Source organism: Tauraco erythrolophus, chromosome 5 (assembly GCF_009769465.1).
Source record: "Tauraco erythrolophus isolate bTauEry1 chromosome 5, bTauEry1.pri, whole genome shotgun sequence".
Lineage (NCBI taxonomy): Eukaryota > Metazoa > Chordata > Aves > Musophagiformes > Musophagidae > Tauraco > Tauraco erythrolophus.
Window position 1 is genome coordinate 78,817,331 of NC_141469.1, and position 23,196 is coordinate 78,840,526.

Genomic DNA, 23,196 nt, shown 5'->3' on the forward strand with positions numbered 1-23,196 from the left:
GCTGCAGCTCCGAGGACACTATTGCATCTTCCACAGCCAGGAGGAAATGGCCTGCCTTTTGTAGGCAGGGTCTGTACCTTGGGTTAATTAGTTAATTATATTCAATTCAGTCCAGCTGGGTAATAATGATTGGATACCATAATTCCCCCTTTTTGTTTTACAGTTTTTTGTTTTTAGAGGTTTTTCAAGAAGGCTTTATGGTGAGCAGACACCCAGTCCATTCATTCTAACTCCAGCACGCTTCCCCTTTTGTAGGCAGGGTCTGTACCTTGGGTTAATTAGTTAATTATATTCAATTCAGTCCATCTGGGTAATAACGATTGGATGCCATAGTCCAGTATTTTGCTTGAAAGGCCATTAGGTCTGAGGTCAGTGGGACAGGATATTAAGGCAGTAAATGAGGTAGCATTCAGCTTCTCAGTTAAAACAATATAACTAGTAAAAGCACAGACTTGCAAATAAAGATGCTGTATGCCTGTCTGAGCACTTTATCTGATTTATAATCTTTGTTATTACATGCTTAATGATTTTGTATTCATAGCCACAGTAATAGACTTTCCTTCTGGAAACCAAGTTTTGGTACTGATCAGGGCAAAATTTATGTGAAAATTATTTGTCAAGGACTAGAAATTATTCTTTCTTAAAATACCACTTCTTTCATTGCTTCATCCTACTGTAGCTTCTGGGGTTGTTTAGTCTGGTGAAAAGGAGGCCGAAGGGAGACCTTATCACTCTCTGCAACTACCTGAAAGGAAATTGAAGTGAGGTGGGGGTCGGTCCCTTCTCCCAAGTAACAAGCAATGGGATGAGAGGAAACGGCCTGAAGTTGCACCAGGGGAGGTTTAAATTGGATATTGGGAAAAATTTCTTCACCGAAAGGGTTGTCAAACTTTGGAACAAGCTGCCTGGGGAAGTGGTTGAATCACCATCCCTGGAGGTATTTAAAAGACGTGTAGATGGGATGCTTAGAGACATGGTTTAGTGGTGGACTTGACAGTGTTAGGTTTACAGCTAGGCTCAGTGATCTTAAACGTCTTTCTAATCTAGATGATTCTATGATTTATGATTCTGCATCCCTCTTTTCTTGTTAAATTAGGGATGTAGAACAGTTGGTGCATCATTAAAAAGTGTATAGGGAAACATTTCAGGAAGAAAAAAATGAAAAATGTTGTAGTGCATCCCTGAATTCTGCTTTATTTCCTGGAATGAAATAATCTTTTTAAGTGTGCTTCATATAGTTTTTCCAATAATGATGTATGCTTTTTGATAATTTACTGGTTCCAAGTCATTTTGGAGGGAACAGAGTTGTATGCAGCACCAACAATATTAAATGAATGATTTAGGTTATAGTGTGTTTAAGACAACACTAGTGTTTTTAAACTAGGTGCATGTATATTTGTGCTTTTTAAATCTGGTGGGGACATGACAGCAGTATCTGAATGGGCTTGCATATGCAGAATTTTGTATTCCATTATTTGAGCACATATGGCAATGCATAGCTGAAAGCACCTGCTTCGGAGTTTAAGTTTTAATGCAGTGCATCTGCACAAGTTTTTTTTCATATGTTGTATCCCAGATGGAAATATTGCATTTATGAACTAGGACTAGGTATGAACATTGGCATTTTGGTTATCCTGGAGTTGTTCAAACAAGGCTTTTTTTGACCAAATGACAGTTGAAAGAGATTAGGTTTTTTATCTGTGTGTTTATTTATAAACACTTCAGTATCTTGGCTTTTGCTTTTGTCCTCTTTTAAACCCTTTGTAACTGTTCTCTCTGCTTTTATGGAGATATATCCACTCTGATTGATCTCCTTCGTTGTAAGTCAAAAAGGAAGTATCTGTATGGCAGTCATATCTTTTTCTTAATTCCCTGGGAGTCCCATTCAAAATATACGCCTCTATAGGCAGATAAAAGAAGCGTTATGGCCAGATTCTTCTATCCTAATGGAGCGAAAATCAATTTACCTACCTGTTCGTGAGTGTTGCTAATCTTCCAAAGCTGATGGTTCCACTGAGAGAAGGTCAAAAATTAGCCTTTGAAGGTTAGTTCTTTATGATACGTTGTTATTTACCAAAAGACTGCATTTTTATTTTTCTTTAATGGATCTCACTCCCCTTGAAAAGAGATTTGTAGAAACAGAAAAAGAGATTGACTGAAAGAAGTGTAATGGATTTTTTTCATATTCTTTAATGCCATCAAAACACAGAGACCAAAAGAGATTGTTCTTTAGTAGGGCTTCAGAGAGAAAATGGTTTCACTCCTACAGTGGTGCGAGGAGATAGATTCTTCAGAATTATTCCAGGAGAACAAAAATGTAATTCATCAAAGTCATCATGCCACAGCTGTTACAACAATCTATCTCCCGCTGAATGCTAGCCAGCTAATTTTTGAGAAGTGACATTTTTCACAGTTTATTGTTTTCTCATCAACATGGCACCAACCACATCAAATATATTCACACAGTGATGTTGGCGTTGATAAATTAGCCATGTGCTTTCTATTTATGGATACAGGAGTTTCAATTTCTTCAGGGGAAATGAGAACTTTTAGGTAGAACAGAGATTTCTCTCTGGTCTGTGTGTATGTTACTGATGTTCAAGTACTTGCTAAGATATGCTGGAATTCAGTAGCATGAAGTATTTTTATGGAAACACATAGTTCTGCAATCCTTTATAAGACTGTTTTTATAGATGGGTGAGGCATATGGGAGTAAGGACTTTCAGATCACAATTTTAATACAGTTCAAATTTTAAAACCAGGCAGTTACAATGTGCTGTTTCTCAGTTCAATGTGCAATACATGATTTGCCAAGATTAGGCAGGTTCATTTTACGATTTTATTTTTATTTTTCCTCTTGAAGAAGAATCCAAGTATCACTTAGGTATTTGGACTTTTACTCTGCAGTAAACAATGTTAGTCGGTGGTAAACAGTTAGTTTAAAATGAAGCAAAGCAAAACAGAGTCCACATTACTCCATTCTTTACCATAAATTGAATGGAGGATTACTATGTTGCTTTCACTCTTTCTGGGGCCAACAGTAGTTTCCCTTTGCAGTAATTTGTCATAGAGATATGACCATACAAATGTTGCAGGTGCTGATGAGATGTATAGGCTACAAGGAGAAAAACAGTATCTGTCTGGAAATAATTTTCTTGATAGACAACAAAGGTGCTTTGCAGTTTGGGGTTCAAAGTCATATTTGGCCCTTTTTTCCCATATACTTGTGAGGTGTGTGATGTTGACCATGATAAATAGAAGGATGTCTGCCTACAGTCTTTTAGAAGAGCTAGTTCCAACTTAGATCTGCCTACTTCTTTCTCATGGATTTTTACATATGTATTTCAGCAGGAAGAGCAGTCGTAGTGCTCAGATACTCAAAAATGCATCTGCGCCACAAGAAACTGCCTGTCAGATTTCCTGCATAAAACTATAAAAATAAAAAGTATCTCAGCAATTATTTTTCAGCAGTGAAATATGCTTTTGAAATGCTGTGACTGTAATTTTTCTTGCATAGAACTCTTTGTACTCCCTTATTGTTACCATATGCCGCGCTTTTTTTTGTAGCTCAGCCACTCTTTGAATAGTCAAACTCTGATCAATTTTTCTTTCTCCAAATTGCTCACTTCTAGACCTAACCAGTCCATCTTATAATCGCAAATGAGCTATTAGAGTATTCAGGCTGCATGGAGGGCTCCCTGCTAGGAGTCTTGTAATCTAGAGTGATGTTGCTCCAAGGAGAAGTTTTGGAGACTGTACCTGGTGTTTCTGCTTTATTTTGGAATCTTTAAAACTGTCCCTCATCTTCCATCTTGTTCTGTTATTGATGACTTCCATTGTCTAATTCAGGCTAATACGTACTCTAGAGCCACTTAATGAAATTCATAGCTTCAGGTCTCATCTACGAAGAAATGCAAACATTTTCTTTTCTGTAGCAAGAACAGCAAAATACATGTAAGATTCCTGCCAGTTCTGCTTGGCAGCTTACTGTTAGCATTGGCTTATTGCTTTACGTATGCATGCTGCATATTTCTCTATACTGAAGGCACTACACTTGACAGGTGGTTTAAAATATAAATTGGAATAACTTCTGATTACCTCTATGCTCATGAACTGAACTCTCAATACCGAGAGCCTAGTCTAGGCATGGTGTAACTTTTCTGGCTCATGGAGATGTTGTCTGGAGCCTTAATCATGATCCTTCTATTCTTCATTCTCCAGGTTTTATCAGGACCTTGCTTCTGAGTCTCTTCTATGCTTCCAGGATATACTTTGAGATCCTTGTTGGCTTGATAAAGGCAATTTCATCAGAGTTTTTGATGAGAGAGTTAATACATGGCTTGTAACCAAATGAGAGATTCCTGGAATTACAGTATAAGGCTATTAAGGACTTAAGAATGCCCTTTTTTCTTTTTTTTGTTTTTTGTTTTTTGTTTAGCTGAATGTAGTTTTTTCATTGAAATAAGAATAGTGTGGTGTATTGGGGAGAGGTTGTAGTTCAAATCTTGAATTATTGATTTTATGTCAGTGTTTTCAATGAGTCTAGGAGAAGCAAGATGATGTTTCTGAAGGCTGAATAAGATAAAGGCTCTAGCAGTTCAAATGGGACCCATAATTTGCTGGTCAAGAAGATCAAGCAGCATAACTGTGCTGTGAATTTTCTTATTTTTTTAAAAAAAACCTGAATTTAAAATTCTAAAGCTCTACCTTGGAAAACACTTATACTTCATTTGTAATCTCCAGGCGATGATCCATCTAGTTGAGTTTTTATGTCTCTGCTAGTAGCTAATATGAGCTGCCTGAGGGAAGAATTCAGGAAATTCTGAAATGGACGACTTTGAAAGAGCCTTGTAATGCTTCATTTGTCTTTGTCAGTAATTTTGCTTTTTGTGGCAAAGAGGTTTTAGACAGCAGGCTCATCTTTCTTGTACTCTTATACTTCATTCTTTTCCCAGTGAAGTTTTCTCCAGCCCAAACGATCTGGATTATTTGGGTTTTTTTCAGTGATGTCCTGATTGCTGGCCAGAAAGACTTGCTGCAGGTTGATTTAGTGCACTTTTTTCTTTCCTCCCAGAGTTGGAGCAAGTGACTTTTGTACCTGGGCTGTTCACTCACATTACTCTTAACAGCAATCATTTCCAGTCATTGTAACAGAACCAATAATGCTTCATCAGTAGGAGAAATTTAGCTAGCTGATGAGCTTATCATACTCATTGCCCACATAAGCTGTAAACCAAAACTCCACTAAAAAGAAATCTCATCAGACTTGATAGGAATTATATATACTGGTTAGAAATACTATATTACATCTAATTAAATTCAGCCTTGATAAACCTGTAATTAACCAAAGGAGAGAAAAAGGAAGATATGGAGATTCATCATTTTCATGGTATCATGATGAGGAAGTCTGACAGTTGTGAGTTTTTTAACTTCTATCAGTCTTGAGCTAAAATAGGTGATAAAGGCAATGTGTCATCTTTCACCTTACCTGAACTTAGTGCAGATGATCTGAAAACCTGCTGGTGAGACAGAATTTCTTTCTTTTTTTTTTTTTTTTCCCAATAGTTATTTTTAAACTTCGTTCGACAGCTGCTGTAAAGCTAGATTCCTGCTTTCTTCTGAATCTCTTATTGTATATGTATTGACAACAGAGATTTCAGGCAGCTGCAAGTAACAGTTTAAACAATCGAGCTTACTGTAGATTGTTTAGAAATGTGGAATAATTTGGTCACATGATTTAATCAGATAAGAGTTTCTGAATTCTGAAATGCTGCTTTGATAGTCTAAATTAGTATATGTTAAAACTGCCAAATGTGTGATCTAAAAGATTTTTTAAAAATGACTGGGGGATACTTTAAAATGTGGTGGGAGTTTTTTGAGTCGTGGTTTGTTTGTTTTTTGATGTGGGTGGTTGTGGGTTTTTTTGACGACTGAAGTGCCAAATCACACTCTTATTAAAGTAAGTGTGAAAATTCAGTTTTAATTCAGTGCACTACAAACTGAGTCCAGAAAATACTTATATGCTGCCAGCTTCTTCTATGGCATTGTTATGTCTTGATAGCTTTACTTCTTGGGCCAACACTGGCCATCAGAAATGTGGAAATAACCTCAGCCATTTATGTGTGCGATGAAATAAGTTCCAGTAATTTGAAACACAATCTAGCATGGTGTTACTTGGGCTCAGTTCAGTTTTCTCTATCCATGTTTCTCCCAGAGATGCAGATGTTTCTGTATTAATTCTGTGTATGCAGAGCATCTCAGACACCTGTTGCCTGCATTGGGAAAGAGATTTTTTTTTCCAAAATACTTCGTTTCATACCGAATAATCAGGAGAAACAATGAGTTGTCAAAGTTTGAGAAATCATTAAGCATTTGGAGATGATAATTGGCCTGCTTGTAATTTATTTATACACAAAACTGGAATTGGAGTAATTTGCAATGTTAAAATTTCTCCTTGTTCTTTCCACAGAGAATGTGTTTGCAATAAATACATTTCTCTGCATATTTCCAATGAATATAAACCTACTAAAATCATGCACTGTTTATACCAATCCATTTAAAAAAAAAAAACAAAAAAGCAAATAAATTCTTTTAGATAGGTGGTCTGCAGTTTACAAAGAAGAATTATGTCTGTTGTAGGTTTATTATGTATCTCCAGGTTCACAACTTGGTTTTCAGATGACTATTCCTTAAATGAAATGGATCACTGAAAGAGGAGTGGAGAAGCTAAGAGTAAGAAGATAGTCCATATCTTCCTCTTTTCCTTCCCTTGGAAGATTCTTTTATCACATAGCAGTGATTTCTTATCTTCGCTTTTCACTCAGGATTTTTTTAAGAAAGGAATATTGCAGTAAAGTGCCTACAGTAATAATGCTGGCTTTTTGATAGGAACACTGGAGGTTTCTGAGGTATATGCTTAAATATTCAATTTCAAACAATAACCTCTAATATCCTTAAAATATTTACCTCCTGAGTAACCCATATGTAAAAAGATACTGCTCAAATGGAAAATAACTGATTTTGTTAGTGTTCAAAATCTGACTAAAAAATCTTTCTTTGAGAAACATTGTATTTGCAGTATTATTGAGGAATGGAAGCTACTTTTCACAAAACCAGACCTAAACGGCACTCATATTCCCCTTCCTCTCGTGTTATCTCCCTCTGTATTAGAGTTACTAGATATGTAGTTAGTACTAAGTAAATAGTTGGGTGTTATTTGGGAAGAAAAATCTACTTACACACACCTTTGTTTCTGAGGATCTTGGGAGAAAGTCTATGTAATAGCTTAAGTAAATATTCAGTAATAATATACATTTAAAAATGGTAGTGGAAACCTAGAAAGGAAATATATAGTCCAAAAGAAACATTTTCAATACCATCTCTAGTACCTCCAGTAAGCGAACAAATAGTGTACATCTGCTGTATAAACCTACTTATCCCCTTCTCTTTCATGATGCATTGTCTTTAGTTTCCTAAAATGTTTTATGGGGATTGTGTTACACAAGACCATGTATTTGGTACTTTTTATCAAAAATTACATGCTGATCTGTAGTAGCAGTTATTTAGAGAACAAAGCAGAAAGTAGTTCAAACTGCACCATGCACAGCTCTGGAGACAAGTTTAAGTCAAAGACAGACTATAGCTTGAAGTCTTTCTCTCAAAATAAATGAAAATATCTTTGAGTATTCTGTGAGACTTCCAGTGCAATCATGTAAGGAATTTCAATAAATATTGTCGTACATAAGATTTTTCTCAATGTATCCTGAAGTTGCCTTATGTACTATTTGTGCTTACCTTTCTCACCTGGCCTGTATTGATTGTGGAAATTCTGATTGTTTCCATTTTTGGAAAGTGTTTTCTCTCTCTTTCCAATGCTAGGAAGAAGTAATTTAGGAAAGAAGAAAATTACCATATTTTAATGTTAAAGATTTATTGTTTTTATAATGAAAGAATATTATTGATTTTCACAGCAATGACTTGCTATCTTCAGAGGTTTATTTTTTTTTCTCCTGTAGGGCAGTATATCTCAAGCAAGTTTCTCTTTCTTCTCTTATTCTATAAAGCAAATCCCAAAAGACTTTCCCAGACTTCTGACCAAATGGTTCTGATTCAAATGGAATCATGGGGGAAATTTTTATTATTTTCAGTTGTGAGCAGGTGCTTCTCTTCAGCCTGCTGGGAATTTCTGATTCTTCTTTACTGAGACTCCTCAAGATGCTGCACATAGTCCTTTAATTCATGTGCAGGAGCTATGTAGCGCAGAAAAAGAGCAGGCAAAAATTGAACTGTAGTTAAAATGCCTGTCATTGTAAAGGAACACAAATGGTATTTTTCTTTCTATGATAAAGAAACGTTTTCTGAAAACAGTGCTTATATGCAAAATACAAGCACTGCAATGGCTCTAAGAGCTGTTGGCTGGTCCCTCTAAGCCAACGGTTTAACCTTGTAATGAATTTTCCTTCTACAAATACTTGCATAATTCTTTTCTGTATTCATTCATCATAAGCATAATTAAGTCTTTCGGACTAAGCCTGCAGCAGACCGAACAGTTAAACTTAGCTGTTGGCCCACACAGCCCTCTGGGGAACTTTATATACTTGCCATGACCTTACTGTTGAATTTTTTAACTGGTAATATCTGTAGTTTGCTTTCTAGAAGTAAATGTATTCATAGCCAAGGTTCAGCTCGGCCTTCTTTTTTGCACCTGCAACAAACTGTGTGTATAAATATTGCTAAATAAATATCCTGTAGTACAGTGCTAGAAAAATCTGGGAAAGCTACTAACTTGCAGACTTGCTTCGATTTTGGGGATGTACAGTACCATATTTAGAAATTTGCTAAATAACTATGAGAAAACTAGTAAGTGCTGTATGTATGCTGCATGTGTGGGACCAGGAGGCACTGAGGAAGCGTCATAATAAAAGCTGTCCTGTTCATGCACTGGAAAGCGTTGCTTTCTTTATTGGATGCTAGAGACGAACTGTTCAGAGATAACATTTGAAAGATATTGTAGGTCATCCCAACAGTCATAAACTTTCCTAGGACATCAGCTCATAAAAAAGGTAGTGGTCATACTGATAACCAAGATGCTGGTGACCTGCTTTACATTCTCAGCGTGTCATCTACTCATGATGTGACAGGAAACCACTGTCAGAGCCTGGAGGGAAGGAGAGATAAGGGGTTTTATTCCTGTAGGGCTGCCCAGACACAGTAACTTGTTATTGAATCTGACAAGTAGGTTAGTGCACAGTCTTCCTAGAAAGCCAATGATGTACCAGAAATCATGAGTTTCACAATATGTACATCCAGCTGATGTCCTCTCTCATACTAAGTATGTCTGGATTTTTTGGCAGAGTCCATGATTTAGGCTGGGAGAGGACAGATAGCTAGGGAACTCACTACATTGATATGGCATCACTTTTTCGTAGTGTTTATTGCTTCCTTGATAGCTAGTTGAACTGACACATTCATATGACTACAGTACCTGTTGGTGTAGAAGGTAGGAATACGCACTCCTGCATGAAGGGGTCAGCAGAACCCCTGCAAACCTGATTTAGACTAAACTATTACACTTTGAATTTTGCTCGCAAGCCGAAGTAGCACTCAGAAAGGGGGTAAAAAGCAGCAAAAATGAAATAGATCGACATAAAACCAGCAAATATGTTATGTGCTGTCTTCTCAGCAATGGTGCTCCAAATGAAGCAGTGTGAGCAATCGATCCTAAGGGGCTATACGTTCAGGGAAGGCAGTCTGGAGAGAGCGCCTGCGAAGCTCCAGGGGGAAAGTCTGGCTGCAGTGCCAACATTTAAGAGAAAATTTCTCTCCAGCAGATGTAAATTAGTGTCCCTTTCACAAAGGGCAAAGACCTGAGAGCTCACAATTTCGGCCTAAAAGAGGAATTTAATGGCAGAAACAATTTCTTTGCCTGCTCTTATTCCATTGTCAGTGAAAGGTAACTTGACTGTTCGTTTGTCAGAAGGCATAGCAATTAAACATCAAATTTAAAATTAATCCAACTTTCTCTAGCCCTCTTCTCTTTCCTGTGATTACCGAAACATGCAGTTGATACAGAACCAGCTACTCAGTTACAACAGCCTACATCCATGTTAAATCCTTTCTATAATTTGCATCTGTAAAACAAGAATCAACCTCTGGACTCTGAAGGAAATAAGTAACTTGTGAAGTATCAGCAAGAATAATTTTTTTCCCAAGGAAAAAATAAAGAAAGTAGGATAAGGCACAGGATTTCTTGGTCAAAGTATAGACAGAAATCTTTAGTACCTCCGTGAACTGGGAGAGCTGAAATTTCTTATTAACTATCATTATTATAGCGTTAATTTAAATATGGATTAGTTATGAGATTTTAAGTGTTTGCTTTGCTCTTTTCATCTTGCAACCATGTGATAAGAGCACTCAATAATTAGGCTATTTATTCCGTTTTCTCACTAATTTAAAGAAAAATGTGCAAGTCAGATGCATTATTTCATATGTTTGGTTATGTTGTGCCACTGTGATTTGCCAAACTAACAATTCCTTCATTGCATGTTAAACCCATCTTTTGTTAAACATCAGCTGTTGCTTGGCTACTTCCCACCACTCTGTTTTTAATAATTGTCTTAGGTCTGCTTCTTTTGTTGTTTGTTTTCTGTGCTTTCACACTCAAAATATCTTTAAGGTATTTCATTTAACTGCTGACATAGTTTTCCATCTTCTAAAGCTCACAGTGTTCCTCAAGTCTGTATATTTTTCCTCATCTTCGATGTTCCTCTAATTTAACTGTTCCATTTTGTTTTGACTTTTGATTATCCCAGGGTCCGATTGGTATGGATGGAAAGCTGGTAGGTGATTTGTTCAAAACCAGTGAAATTTAGGTTTTGCACATATTCCCCCTTTCCTTTTTGAATTGCTCATGCTGAAATGTGTATTAATCACCTTTTGGCTTCCTTCGGCATAACTTATTTCGACCTCAGTAGGATAGATTTCAAGACAAGTGCCAAAAATCCACTTCAGACTATGCAAGGAAATGGAGGTCAGCCATACTACTCCTGTTTCATTATCATAGAATCATAGAATCATAGAATGGTTTGGGTTGGATGGGACCTCAAAGATCATCTAGTTCCAACCCCCCTGCCATGGGCAGGGAAATCCTCCGCTACACCAGGTTACCCAAAGCCTTATCCAACCTGGCCTTGAACACTTCCAGGGATGGGGCATCCATAACTTCTCTGGGCAACCTGTTCCAGTGCCTCACCACCCTCAGAGTGAAAAATTTCTTCCTCATATCCAATCTAAATCTGCCCTCTTTCAGTTTAAAGCCATTGCCCCTTGTCCTATCACTACACGCTCTTGTAAAAAGTCCCTCTCCAGTTTTCCTGTAGGCCCCCTTTAAGTACTGGAAGGCTGCAATAAGATCACCCTGGAGCCTTCTCTTCTCTAGGCTGAACAGTCCCAACTCTTCCAGCCTGTCTTCATAGCAGAGGTGTTCCAGCACTCAGATCATCTTTGTGGCCCTCCTCTGGACCCGCTCCAGTAGCTCCATGTCCTTCTTGTGTTGGGGACTCCAGACCTGAACGCAGTGTTCTAGGTGGGGTCTCACGAGAGCTGAGTAGAGGGGCAGAATCATCTCCCTCGACCTGCTGGCCACGCTTCTTTTGATTCAGCCCAGGATACGGTTGGATTTCTGGGCTGCCAGCGCACATTGCCGGCTCATGTTGAGCTTCTCATCCACCAGCACTCCCAAGTCCTTTTCCTCAGGGCTGCTCTCAATCCATTCTCTGCCCAGCCTGTACTTGTGCTTGGGATTGCCTCGACCAACGTGCAGGACCTTGCACTTGGCCTTGTTGAACTTCATGAGGTTCTCACAGGCCCACCTCTCCAGCCTGTCCAGGTCCCTCTGGATGGCATTATAATTTTCTATCTGCATTAGATTGGAAGACGGATGTTCGTACTTGGGTGCTCTGTCCAGAGAATGCTCCACAAGGGTAGTTTGGTAGTGACTTTCAAAGAGCAGGACATTATTTCTGACCACGTCTCTGTGGCTCTTGCTGGTTTCCTTTTTCCACAGGTTCTTTGTTTTTGTGTTTTGATTTCTCTGCCTGGTTTTTGTTGGCTGATTAGTTCTGAACAGCCCCATGTCTCATTTTAAATGTATTTGTATGCTAACACAGATATTCTTCAGGGAGGCACTACTTAAGTTAGAAATAACCTTTAATTTTGTACAATGCATTTGCAAATATATTTGTACTTGTGTATATATTTCCGTATCCACATATTTCGATGTATGAGCCTGGAAGTTTATGTTCCCAGCTCTTTAAAGATTAAAATCATGCAAAAGCTGTGAAAATCCAGTTTCTCCACTTTCTCATGCTATTGTTTTTGTGCTCCCACTCTCTTTCTCCTTTTCCAGGACAGCCCTTTTCTTTGACACCCTGAATACATCTTTTCTTTTCTGTCCTTTCATTTGCTACAAGCCCCGTTTCCTCTGCAAGCTCAGCTTGCTAACTTGCAGTGTCAGCTTTCATCTTCTTAAGACTTTTTCCTATGCTCCTTGTTGACTCTTTCTACTGTTTAGTAACTTTTCTGCAATGTTTGCAGCCTTCAGTCAATAGGCTTTTTCTTTAATCTCCTCTTTTAACAGATTGATAGCTTACCTGTTGACTTCAGCCAGACCTAGCTACACCATATATCTTTTTCTTTTAGTATCATTTACATATCAGGAGATAATATTAGGTTAAATTGCTAGGAAAGGATTAACTATCAACCATAGAAGAACTTCCATCATGGTAGTTAGAATAGGCTGTCAAATTTAGCCCCTTTCTTTGCTGCACAATAATCTATTAAGTCAGTAAACAGGAATACAGAAAGGAAAGTTGTTCTGAAGGTTTTGCTGAAGCCGTGATATATTATGCAGCTATACCCACTGCAGTCATGCAGATTTTAAAAAAAAAAAAAAAAAATAGCAATCAGTAGTGGATAATCAAGTGCATGAGCAATTATCCAGAGGTTCAAAGCAGCAGTCACTAAAATAGACCTGATCAGTTGTTGGTGTTGGGACTGATCTGTAAATGGGTGCAAAGAACAGCAGTCAGTTGGTAGCTACAAGCAATGAATCAATTTTAGAGTACATAACACATTTGAATAAAGAGATGTTCGTTAGAAAAAAATCAAAGTAACGCTGGCTTTTCAGTCTTGAACAGTATTTTCACCGTGTTTTTCATCTAAAATCTAAAGAAATACTTCCAACCAAAACCTTTTTAATCCACAAGTAACATGCATTGGGAACAATTTATGCAGCAGTGAGCCAGAGTGATTTCAGCAATCCTGAAGCCCTTTTGGGAACACAAGCATATTAATTGAGATTGAGCTTGATCAAATGAGTTATAATACCAGATTGTATTCATGTTAGAGGGTTTTTTAATGAACACAAAAGTAACTCACAGAGCTTTATTCCTGACCCTTTCACAACCTACAGAAATGAGAGAAGGCAAAATGAACAGCCGCTTTTTTGTCTGCCTTTCTTTGAATTGGTGTTGTGTGACAATGTCCCTTTACAATTGAAAAGGTTGATATTGTGATGCCTCTTTCTACCTGTCCTTTTGTAAGCAGAGCTAATGAGTTCCATAATATAGTGCTTGCTGCATCCTCTGGTTAGTGTCGCATACTGGATCATTAGTGAGAAAGGAAAATTATACTGTAATTGCAGTAGCTAGTACCTAATAATATACAAAAATATTGAAGGATTGGGAACAACTGAAAAAAAAAACAGAAAATAATTACCTTCACTAATGCAAAGTTCCTTCCACGTTGGAGGAGCTGATAGCCAACAGGATAAAATCCTTCTGTGAGTACTTTGGTATTCAGCATCTGCATTTACATTTAAATGCAGGATAATTGCAATATTGACAGCATATAGAAACTAAGAGCAATGCAACTATTATATTCCCCATTATCTCAGAGAGTTCTGTGTCACCATGAAGAACAATTGTCCTTTAATAATTCAGTTTCCACCATTCTTCTATCCATATGGCAGACATAATAAAAGAGTAATTACAAATGTGCAATGACAAAAAGGCCAACTGGTAACACTGTTGAGACTGAGAGTAGAGAATGCTTTAATAGGAGCATGATTCTTTCTCTCACATTTAATTCAGGGTATGTTTGCAATATGTGTGTATGTCCCTTATACAGTACACATAGCATGTACCATGTGAACACTTAGTAGCCTCTATGTCTAAGTTAGATTGAAGAAAAAAGTGTCACTTTTAAAATCTTTTTGTTTTAAAAAAATATATGTATATTCTGCTTATTTGCTTTCTACTGCTTTAAATCAACATTTTATTGAAACATTGTGGTAATTTCAGATGTTAATTTAAGTTTTTTTCTAATATTTGGATACAATCTTTAATGATTTGGTCAAAATGTATTACAACTTTACATGTATTTGTGAGACAAATATGAGTTTGTATATAAAAGTTCGCATGCATAAGTCTCAGTTTAGTTAATTTATATGAATTTATTGCATAGGCTGCCTATACTGCATCAGTAAGCAATTCATGATGATTTTAGGGGCAGATATAGCATATAGTATCTTAAAACCTGCTGTGATGGGAATATTGAGGTAAAGACTGAGTGCTGAGGAATCCCAGTTGTATTCATTAACCCAGTGTGATGTGTAACTTCATAGAACCGACCAGTTCAGAAAATTTTACTTCACATTACAACTGAGAAACCTCAGCCAGTATCTTTTTTGTCTGAAAACCTCAATAGCGCAGTGTTGTTGTAAGGTACTAATACAAAACCAAAGTATCTAGAACAAGAAATACTTTAGGCTGCCTTCAGTGTAAGGATTAGATAGCCACAACAATTCTATATTTTACCATGATTCCTCTGTAACATTATTTCTAATATTTATTATATTTAAAAAAAAAAAAATTTAAAAACTTGCATGTGAATTAAAATATACTTTTCTGGTTTTTAATTTAACACCCAAAAAATCGTATTAGTTACTAAAAAAAAGCATTTTTCTTCAGCTCTTTTTCTCGTAGATAACAGTTCCCAGTTGAAATACTCCCGCCCCTTAAAAATCATACAGAATCACAGAATGGTTGAAGGTGGCAGGTCATCTGGAGGTCATCTGGTCTAACATCTCTGCTCAAGCAGACCCCTGTAGAGCAGGTTGCCCAGGATCATGTCCAGATGGCTTTTGAGTATCTCCAGGGATGGAAACTTCACAATCTCCCTGGGCAACCTGTGTCAGTGCTTGGTTACTCTCACAGTAAAAAAGTGTTTCCTCATGTTCAGATGGAAAGGTTTCAACTCTGTGTAGCAGTACCTTCTAGCCAAACTGAAGAGGTTTTATAAGCCCTGTAAGAAGTCTCCATGCTCAGTTTTTTCAAAAGAAAGAAATGTAGTTTCAATTCAACTGAAATATTATTGAAGTGTCCTAGAACACCAGAAGCTAAGCTAGCCCTAGGAGTTTAAGAAACTCTATAGGGAGAAATATTTAAATGTTGGTCTCTGTCTTACAGTGTGAGCTGGTTGTCTGGGGTTTGTAGTTCGTAGTCACAGCTACTATACTGTTTTGTAATATAGTTCTGCTTCATGCGAACAATTTATATTGAGTGGGCTTGAATAAGCCCAGTCAGTCTCACCTCTGTGCCCGGCAAGATCATGGAGCAGATCCTCCTGGTGACTATGCTAAGGCACATAGAAAATAAGGAGGTGATTGGTGACAGCCAACATGGCTTCACTAAGGGCAAATCCTGCCTGACCAATTTGGTGGCCTTCTATGATGAGCTTACAGCATTGATGGATAGGGGAAGAGCAACTGACATCATCTACCTGGACTTATCCAAAGCATTTGATACTGTCCCACACGACATCCTTGTCTCTAAACTGGAAAAACATGGTTTTGATGGATGGACCACTCCGTGGATAAGGAATTGGCTGGATGGTCGCACTCAAAGAGTTGTGGTCAACAGTTCAATGTCCCAGTGGAGGCCAGTGACGAGTGGTGTTCCTCAGGGGTCAGTACTGGGGCCAGTGCTGGCCAGTGCTATTTAACATCTTTGTTGGTGACATGGACAGTGGGATTGAGTGCACCCTCAGCAAGTTTGCAGATGACACCAATTTGTGTGATGTCGTGGACACACTGGAGGGAAGGGATGCCATCCAGAGGGACCTTGATAGGCTGGAGGGGTGGGCTTGTGAGAACCTCAAAGTTCAATAAGGTCAAATGCAAGGTCCTGCACATGGGTTGGGGCAATCCCAAGCACAAGTACAGGCTGGGCGGAGAATGGATTGAGAGCAGCCCTGAGGAAAAGGACTTGGGAGTGCTGGTGGATGAGAAGCTCAACATGAGCTGGCAATGTGCGCTGGCAGCCCAGAAATCCAACCGTATCCTGGGCTGCATCAAAAGAAGTGTGGCCAGCAGGCTGAGGGAGGTGATTCTGCCCCTCTGCTCTGCTCTCGTGAGACCCCACCTGGAATACTGCGTTCAGGTCTGGAGTCCCCAACACAAGAATTACACGGAGCTGCTGGAGTGGGTCCAGAGGAGGGCCACAAAGATGATCCGAGGGCTGGAGCACCTCTGCTGTATGAAGACAGGCTGAGAGAGTTGGGGCTGTTCAGCCTGGAGAAGAGAAGGCTCCGGGGTGACCTTATTGCAGCCTTCCAGTACTTAAAGGGGGCCTACAGGAAAGCTGGAGAGGGACTTTTTTCCAAGGGCATGTAGTGATAGGACAAGGGGCAATGGCTTTAAACTGAAAGAGGGCAGATTTAGATTAGATAAGGAAGAAATTTTTCATTCAGAGGGTCATGAGACACTGGAACAGGTTGCCTAGAGAAGTTGTGGATGCCCCATCCCGGGAAGTGTTCAAGGCCAGGTTGGATGAGGCTTTGGGTAACCTGGTGTAGCGGAGGATTTCCCTGCCCATGGCAGGGGGGTTGGAACTAGATGATCTTTGAGGTCCCATCCAACCCTAACCATTCTATGATTCTATGATTCTATAATAAATTATGACTTTCACTGGCTTTCCTAGGCTAGAGACCTTAGTGATAGGAACTCTGCTCTTTAAGGGCTTGCAGCAACAAGAGGTACATACAACTCCTCATTGTGCTGAGTCCCTCTCCATTTGGCCAGAGGTGGCCAAAAGGTGATGTTGATAAATGAGGGAGAGGAAATGTATAGGCTGTCTCTTGGGTTGACTGACAAGAGTTCATCTGCTGCTGACTTCCTGTTTTAAATATTGGTTTACGCTTTTTTAAGACTGTGGTGCTTTCAGCAATGGCAAAAAGACTATTGTTTGCCCAGCTATTCATTCCCCGAGTTTTTAGACTTCGTTCAATAAGGAGTAATTAGCCCCTCTTGAAATATGGAGGTAAGACATAATAGAGAAAAAACACCCAATACCTACTTCTAAATCAGCTCAGCATCTGTGGATCCTTTCTCACTTGAGAATGATTAAATTAGGTCTTTCTGTCATTTCTAAATCGTATTGTTCTGACTATCTGAAGTATGAAGTTTCTCAATGATGTGTTGTTGCAATTTATTTCTGGAATCAGTTAATTGTAAGACAGTTCATCAGTTTGAATTAAAACATTCAAATTAAATATAGACTTAAGAATCCAGAATCTGACTTCATTACAGTTACTGGATTTATTTTTTTTTATGTCCTTATTAGAGAGTACTGTAACTATTTGCTACTATTTAAGGAGATAATACTTGTCGTAATTTTCCATAACCTTATCTTTTTCTTGCTTTTCAGGGTCAGCCTGGTCCTCAAGTAAGTGCCATCTTGTTTTCCTACTTAAGTTAAGGCTAAATACAGGTCACACCAAACCCAGGTTATCTACAAAGTATTTTGATGTTGTTTGTTGTGTTTGTTTTTTTTTTTAATCCTGCTGTAATAAGCTAGAAACTGGTAACCATTACATAATTCAGTAAGGCAAATATTTCCCAAGAGAGAAAAATGGGCCCCCCATATGGCTGTCTGAGTTCCCTCAGCTGTTGGACCAGATGGTGGGGTTAACAACGTAATATGGAATAAAACAAATCTCCTAACTGTGGCTTGAAACTTCTCCACCTAACTTTAAAGCAAGATAAAATAACTTAGCAAATGTGTAGCAAATGTAATACTTCAACTGCTTATTAATGACATGCTAATAATGTTGCCATAATCCAGGCAGCCCTCAGTTATTTTAAATATTGTACTGCTAGCTATTTTGATTAATTATATACACTGCTTTGAATTAGTTCTGCTTTATTTAAGAATAGTAGAACTTTGTCTTGTGAACTGTAATTGAAGATGTAGAAATCTAGGGATTTAGCTTCAGTTGTTAGGTAGCAATCGACCAGCAGAACAGAAACATTTGGTATAGCAAAAATTAAATGTAAATTATTTGAGCTAAAGAACGTTAAAGATATGTGGAAAAGCAAGGAAATAGATGGGAGGGGAGAAGCCAATAGCAAAACCAAACTTAGTGAAATCAGTTGAAAATGTCTACCTTTTTACATACACAGAGTACACCATGGGAAGTAAACTCTAGTCTGTGGGACCATCTTAACACAAGTGAGTTGCCTGAATCAGGATTTTTGTGAGGGCCTTTTATATTTCTGAATCATAATTGAAAGCCAAAGCTTTATAAACTTATCAACTGTTTATTTTTAAGTTAAGATTTTCTTTATGAGAAGCAAATGTTTTCCTCAATTTTTTGTTGTTTTTAAGCATCATTTTCTGTTGAAAGACAGTTTATGTTACAAGCCTTCATCCCACTCAGTTTGAATGGCTAGTATCCTTGCAGTGCCAGGCTCCATTTAAAAGTATTGTATAAGTAGTCCATATGATATTGGAAGTGACCGCCCCTCATGTTTCACAGTGGGCACTTGATGCGTGGCCTACACAGAGAGGTATCTTCAGCCTCTGTGCTGCTGGGGGTCAATGGAGAGAGAGATTGTAATTCTGTGTGGCACTCTTGCTCTGAACAAGCTCTTGAGGACCTGAGGCTGTTGCTTGTGCCTGTGGGCTGCCTTCTAGTTGATGTTGACTTGTGCTGCCACCCATGTCTTTTCCCTCTGGGTTTGGACCCCCACCTCCCATGTTTCTATTGCTTGGAGAGTGTCTCCTGCTTAATGCTTGTAAACAGCTTCTCAGCCTTTGGAGCTTGTATCTCTACATGAAGTGCCCGGAGTTAGCTGTAGGCAAAGAACCACAATGGAGATGGCAGCATTCAGTGCTGCTTCAAGGGCAGAAAGGCAGTGAAACCGTGTCACGATTGTAAGAGAAGTGGAGTGCAAACCATAGGAAAAACCCTCTAAAAATCTCCCCTCCAAATTGAATCAACTACTCCGTGCCCTGAATGATTATACAGAAAACAGGTACAAGGCACTAGGACCCACAAGACAGGATGAGAATTCTTACATCCTAACTTCAGTAGCTCCTCCCAGTGGAAATGTTCGTCTCTGTGCCATTGCCGTTCTGAGCAATGCTTACCGTTATTCCTAATGCTGCCTTTTCCTCCTTTTCAGCTCAAGGTGCTTGTATTGTGGCAAGAGGATATGTCTGTACTCAGTTATTTTGACTGGCTGATTGAGTCCAGGGATAATTCTTGCAAAGGCACTGATGAGGAAGTCATAACAGCACGAGGCAGTCAGAGCAGGGTTCAGCTCTACATCAAGATGCCTAAACCTTGAAGCTTGTGTGTAGGTGTTGACATGTGAAGTGTGTAAACACTCATTGCAGTCAGTGAAGGTTGAGTCAATACTCAGTGCACCTAGAGACCTCTTCAGCTCATTGTAAACTCCTAGGGCTCAATTACATTCCCTGCGTACAGGCATTTGTTGCTGCATGAGATGATCCAGGGTCTCTAGCCTGGCCTCTGGCTGTTGTATGTACAAGGATTGGAATCTGTGTTGGATCATTGTTGTATCTGTCAGTGATGGGCAGCTGTCTTGGATACCTCGGGAACCTCTCACATGTCACTGGTTGCATACATTTGTGCCTCTTAATTACAGATTCTGATTATAGGCAGCTACTGAATCTAATAACCATTCTGCTGAATTGCTCTCTAGCCTATGTTGACATCTGCGTGTCTTAGGCAACTAGATGTAGGCTGTACATTTAGATATCTTTCCTCTTAAACTGAAACCCAGATCCAGATAACTTAGCAGATGATGCAGATGACAGCATTTAAAAAATGTTAAAAACTGCAATTGAAAATCTCAAGACTTTTTAAAATTATTTTTAAAGTATCAATAGAAAACAGAATTTGTTCACATACAGATAAAATAAGCCAAAAACCCCTCAGTTTCTCATTAAAAAAATGTTTGCAGAAATTTCAGCCACCCATGGTTGACGGTAGTTTCCCCAGTCTTAACTGTGTCCATGAGAAATCTGAAATGAAAAGCATTGGTCACTTTGGTTAGTAAATAAAGGCTTCCTGGCTTCTAAGATCAGAATTGCTGTGCTGACAAAAGAAGCACTTAGAAAGTTTTTGATGTCATAGCCATGTAAGTCTACACTAAGATCAAAGATAAATTCTAACCCTTTTTACACTCAGTGTTTTGTTAATACCTCTTCTTTTTTGCTCTGATTTTCAAAAATACAAGCTAAATTCACCCAACACGTACATAAATACCAACTACAAATATAAATTCATAACAGATCAATAACACCTCCTACCTTTTTATCTTTGAATTTTTACTGCTGTATTTCTTCAGAAATACACCAAAAAAGATGATTTTGTTTTGTGTTTTCCTGTTTTAAGTAAAAAGAAGCTTTGTTACAACCCACAAGCATTTTTTCAGAAAAAGTTCATGGTTCTGTTGCACCCGGGAAAGGTAGAGACCATGATCAATAGCTAAACAACTTCTAGCATAACCTTTAAAAACACAAAGTACCTTCTTATGATTTTGGTTTTCTGTTAAAAAAAAGTGCTGTTTCAAATACCATGTAAACCACGTTTCTTTGTAGAAGCGCAAATAATAAATTTTTTTATATTTTTGCAGAAACTTAAATTCTGGCTTTTGAATGATCCCAAAGAATATCTACTTATTCTTGTTTAGAATGTAAATACTTATTTAGATTAGCTTGTACCAGAAAGGTTTATTTTCCCAATAAATCTATACAACTAAATTCTGCACATACATCTCCTATTTAATATAATGGAAGCATTCATGTTTGTCAGAGAACAGAGTTTAACTTCTAGTCTAAAGTTAATTCCATAAGGAATGTGCTGTCTGGGTAAAGAGAGGCGGCTTGTTATTTTTAACTTTTTTTCTTGTTTAGAAGTAAAGTTCATATAAATATTTGAAAACAGTGCATTTAGTATTATGGTGAAGGAAGACAAAATGATCCTTTATAAAATCCTGCTGAAGTAGAACTATTAACAACTATAAACGTGGGGCAGGGTGGTGTTGCGGTGTGACTTTGTCTCAGTCGGCCAACTGTTTTCTTCCTTGTGGCAATATTCTCTCCCTGGCCTATCTCTGGTGCAACATACTTGGTCTCTCATGTCAGCATACATGATCGCTCTGTGTGGGACTTTGAGATTCAGCAGCCCCACAGAGGGCTTCTCCCTTCTCTTTGGCAGCCATTCAAGCCCGCATTAGAAATGGACAAAATACTGATGACTGATACTCGTTTTCATGAGATTCTTGTTTTCCTGTACGGGAAATGTCTACGGAAGTGATGTTATTTCAATCTGAAATTTTCCAGTGTTGTGTGCATGATAGTTGCCATAGCGATTCTGGTGACAAATGTATGCGTGTGTCTTTTTCACCATCAAGCTTCGGGGGACGTGACTGGAGTATTTTTAATTTCTGATGGCAGGGATTCTGATTCATGGTTAGACAGGCTATTACTGGCTTGTGCAGTCAAAAGAGCTGGTGGGAACCATTTTAACTTTTTGTTTTCTGTTTTTTGTCAAGGCCTGATAAAAATAGCTGGCAGGACATAGGCCCTAGATTTGAGCTGGTTTGGATGGCAGGAGTGTATGTGAGAGATTCATTTATCATTTCCTAGACATCACTGTTAGGGAGAATCCTAGACCTTAGAAAAGAGTTGAGTATCTGACAGCAGGAAGGATGGGAATGGGATTGTGGAAAGAAAATGTATTTTAATTCTTGCTGAGTTTCCCTTTTGGTTTTGGTAGTTTGGATAGCCGTCTGCACTCCAAGGTTTGTTAAATACTCCTTTCACTTAGCACATGCCTTTCAGTACCAGGGTGGTTGATAAGGTCAAGTGATCGTGTACACATTTTGATGACTTTTTAAGCTAAGGGCAAGGTACGTAATATGTCCTTTTGATTAATGCTGCAAAGCAGTCTCTACCTGTCAGACCCTCAGAGTTGGGTGTGCTGCTTTTGTTTCGATCACCATAAATTGAGGTTTAAGCACCACATTCCTTGTTCCCAGCAGTTTGCCTTTAGGAATGCCTAGAGTCTCTCTGCTTGTGTGGAGGGTGTTGGAAGGAGGCAAGAAATACACTTATGAAGGACAGAATCAGCATAAGGCCGGAGAACTAGTTCATCACCTCGAGACACACAGTGCAGTAAAGTTGTTGCTCCTGAGAGAAGCCCAGTGGTTGTATCCAGGCCAATTTCTAATGAATGATCTTGTGGAGTGTTTTTTTTCTAGCAGCTGACACCTTAAACTCCTTTGTGAACTTCTGATCCTGCTGAAGGATTTTATGATTCAGTCTGAATATGCAAATGCTAGTCTGCTTTTGAGTTATGAGTTGCAGGTCAGATTTTACTATCAAACTTTAGTTAGTTTGTTAACAAAGAGTAGGCACAGCCACTCAAATTTTTGTTTTCTAGGCAAATATGGACTGATGTTATCTTTATTTTTTATATTTATATGTGTGTGTGCATGTCGCAGCTGGAAAGCTTCAGGTGGCTCCAAGCAGACCAATGTTCTAATGCGAAGGCTTTAGGCTCTACTCTAAGGAAGGCCCACACTCCTCTAAGGCTCAGGAGAAAATGCCTCACCCTTAGGAGTAAATGCCCTGCCTTAAATAGTCAGGAGTCACATGGTTTACTAGATGGGTCAAGGCTATTGGTCACTTGACCATCCATCTCCCAGAGTGATTGGCTGAATGCTACAGCACCTGTTTCAAGGTAACTTTCCCAGTGTAACAAGCTACAGGTGTTTCTTAGCCTGCATAGGGAAAGAACTTTCACAGGATGCTGCAGCAGCCA